This window comes from Pteropus vampyrus, unplaced genomic scaffold (assembly GCF_000151845.1).
Source record: "Pteropus vampyrus isolate Shadow unplaced genomic scaffold, Pvam_2.0 Scaffold2, whole genome shotgun sequence".
In the NCBI taxonomy this organism is placed as follows: domain Eukaryota; kingdom Metazoa; phylum Chordata; class Mammalia; order Chiroptera; family Pteropodidae; genus Pteropus; species Pteropus vampyrus.
The window spans coordinates 24,184,676-24,188,444 of NW_011888783.1; the positions used below are offsets into that span (position 1 = coordinate 24,184,676).

Sequence of the window (3,769 nt, forward strand, 5' to 3'; positions counted from 1 at the left end):
AGACACTTTCTAGAAAATATGAAGAATAGGTAAATAGAACTTAGATATTATGTGACCTGAATCCTATTTCTTCTGTTCTAATAACCATTCCTATATGACTTTTTGGTCTCTGCTGTTGATTTTTGGCTTCATCATACTGTTCTTTCACCTACAAACTCCTTGGTTAAGATCTGGAAGGAATGAGCACTCAAAGAGATAAAGAACGATAGAAATGTGAGAAGCCAGTGATATTCAATTTAACCTTTTTTAATTTGATTAGTTACACAAATATATTGACTTATTAATCTCCTCAGACTCTTCTAGAATTTCTTGTAGATAGGTGAATAACATTGTGTGTCAGTGTCATTTACTGATTTCCAGCAAAATGTTTTGGATTGTAATGAAGAGATCAGTTCCTAGCATAGTGTTCAGTAAATATCAATGGCCAATAAATATTAATGAATGAATTAGTTGCTTAAGTAGTGAGTATGCTCATAATATAATTAATTGGTTGGTTTACTTATATGTAGCAAGTTGTAGGAAAATGTTAAGATCTATAGCTTTCCACTCATTATCCTCTTATCTTTTTTTTCTTTTCATTAAAAAATTTAAGGTTTTTTGTGTAGAAAAGCATTGTAATTAGTCCATCATCTATTAAACTTAATTCTCCAAGGATATGAAACATACAGTGAATATCAAACACAGATCTTTCTAATTACTTTTTCTATCATCTTCACTAATTTTTCTTTCTTTGTCAGTCTCTGTTCTGATTATTCTCTGAGGTTCTTGATATAATGTTCCTATAATTCTATACCTGCTTTTTTCTAGCTTCTGTGATCTCTTCCACTGACTCCCCAGTTGATATTTCCAATCTCAAATATTCAACTGAGTAATATGCATCATTATTCATCTGTTTCTTTGTTCATTTGTTCACTCATTTATTCTTTCAAAAATTATGTTTGACTCCTGCTGGCCCCTCCCTATCTCAAAAAAGCAGCCAAAGTGATCTTGCAAGTCAAATCATGTCAGTTTCCTGCTAAAAACCCTCTGACACTTCATTTTACTTACTATCTTCTTAATTTGACTTCACCTATTCACCACATTTAAAAATGAAACCCATGTATATGGCCATGCTAGCCTGAACAAGCCTGATCCCATCTGATCTCAGAAGATAAGCATGGTTGGGCCTGGTTAGTACTTGGATGGGAGACCACCTAGGAAGACCAGGTACTGTAGGCATAAAAAATAAAAATAAAAGTAAGAGATTGTAAGCTGACAAGGTCTTTGCAATCTGTGAGGTCAACTAAGGGTTGCCTTGCCTAAAAAAAAAAAAAAATGAAACCCTTGACTCAAGTACTTCTCAGTCCCCTTCTGTATTTTATTTGTCTTCATTGCACCAACTAACCTTTAGCATAAAGGTTGGAAAAGAATGGCCCAGGAGCCAAATCCAGTCTGTCACTAGTTTTTGTAAGGTTTTGTTGGAACACAGTCTAGGTTATTCTTCTACCTATTATCTATGACTTGTTTTGTGCTACAATGATAGAGTTGAGCAGTTACAACAAAAACTACCTGGTTCACAAAATGTGAAATATATACTATCTGACTCTTTACAGAATAGGTTTGCCAACTCATGTTTTAATGTATCAAAGAACAGGCAGCTTTATTTATTTGTTTTGTTCATTGCTATATCTCAGTTGCCTAGAACAGTATTTAGCATACGGTAGGCACTGGAAAAACATCTGTAGATAAATAAATGAATCTTCTAATATGTGTCAAATACTGATCAAAGGCCTGAGCATGCAGAGGTTTTATTCTCCCTATATTGTCCTTGCAATCCTATTACATTTTCCTGTTCAATTTTGCTCCCTAAATAAAATAACACAAAATCAAAAAAAATGAAAACTAGTTCACATCTCATTCCTTAAACCTCAAACACCTGCTTTCTTTTTTTTTTTTATAGATCTTTTTATTTTTATTTTTTATTTATTTCTTTTAGGCGAGGCAACCCTTGGTTCACCTCACAGATTGCAAGTACCTTGTCAACTTACAATCCCTTATTTTTCATTGTTATTTTTTACACTGGCAGCACCTGGTCTTCCTAGGTGGTCTCCCATCCAAGTACTAACCAGGCCCGACCCTGCTTAGCTTCCGAGATCAGACAGGATTGGGTTGTTTAGGGTGGCATCGCCGTAGACCACATGCTTTCTTTTTCACTCTCAACCAATGGCACTATTTACTATTTACCTGAGAAAACAAAAGCAGTCAGAACAGAACCACATCATATTCCAATGATTACATATGCCAATCTATTTTTATTTGTCCCCATATATTTGTCTTCCTTCATATTAAATTGGTTGACCAGTTTCATAACTCCCACAAGCTAAAGCCCCTTTTCTCTGTTATCCTTAATAACATAACTCATCATAAAAGTATTTTATATTTGCTGTTTCCACCTAATCACTTCTCATTCTTAACTCACTATAATAGACTTCCATCCCCACCACTCCAATGAAAGTTCACTTATAGAGGTTACCAACAAACTCTATTTTGCCACAGTCAATGGTCATGTTACTTGACCTCTGAACATTTGTCAGAGTTCATCATTGCTTCCTTCTTAAAATACTTTCTTCTCTTTCTGTCCAGAACATCACATTCACCTGTTTTTCTTCCTACTTCATAGGCTTTTATTTCTCAGTCTCCTTTATTTTTTATTTTTTCCCTTTTCTTTTTGATCTCCAAATTTGAGACACTGTGGGCCTCATTCCTCCTCTTTTCTTTTTAGCCCTTGGAGTTATCATTCATTTCTATAAAGTTAAATAACATCTATATGCTTTTACCAACCAGGACTCTAACAGAAAATAGATGGCTGATTTTATAGGGGAAATTTGAGGAGAGTTTAATTGAAGAACTATTTATTTACGAGGTGTGAGCAGGATGTAGAATACCATAAGGTATAACACAGTATTCTGGAATAAATCACAGCAGAGCTCTGTTTTACAATGCTGTGTCAGAGCAGGCTTATACTGGCTTGTAAGAACAGACCATTATATTTTTGGAAGTTGGCAAATCAGTTGTCAACACACAGCCGTCATTAAAAATTAAGCTACATATACTTACAATTAAACAAACTGCATGAAAAGCAAAAGTAGTAAATATTCAAAATCGATCATTTATCAATTATTTTACATTTTACTATTAGATATGTTTTTGAGATTTATGTCTATTAAGCCATCTGACAGAAATAATATATAATAGGCCACTTCACATCTCTTCCCAATTTTACATTCAATGATACTACATTGGTACCTTAAAATCACCCATGGATGGAGAACTTATATCTCAGAAATTAGCAGAAATTTGACTAAGTGACAGAGAAAACGTTAATAATGCAGATTATACGTAAAAGTGTTTCATGTCTGTAGTCATTACATTGTGAACAATAATTTTAAAATTTGGTAATATATTCTTCCACTAGTTGAATCTATTATCTCTATTATCTGATTTAGTTAAGAAGTCACTCACATTATTTACAATTTCCAAAATCTTTTTGTTTCACTTTCATCATAAGCATTAACAAATAAAAATATCAGTACAAATTCATGTTAGATCTACACTTGCTTGTTAATTGTAAGAGTTCAGCAAAAATCAACAAAAGCATTCTTTGAAAATCAATTGGCTGTAAGGAATTTATTGTAGAGTCCTGCAATGTTTATTTTATTTGTAAATTGTATTCTACACATCTTTTATATTAGAAAAAATTTAAAACAAACTTAGACACTTATCCATCTGT

The 3,769-nt window shown here is 33.0% G+C and overlaps 2 pseudogenes; one reads left to right on the top strand and one right to left on the bottom strand.

The window, feature by feature from the left end:
- Positions 1-1,099: 1,099 nt before the first annotated feature.
- Positions 1,100-1,218, top strand: LOC111739219 (annotated as a pseudogene).
- Positions 1,219-2,056: 838 nt separating this feature from the next.
- Positions 2,057-2,174, bottom strand: LOC111739709 (annotated as a pseudogene).
- Positions 2,175-3,769: the final 1,595 nt, after the last annotated feature.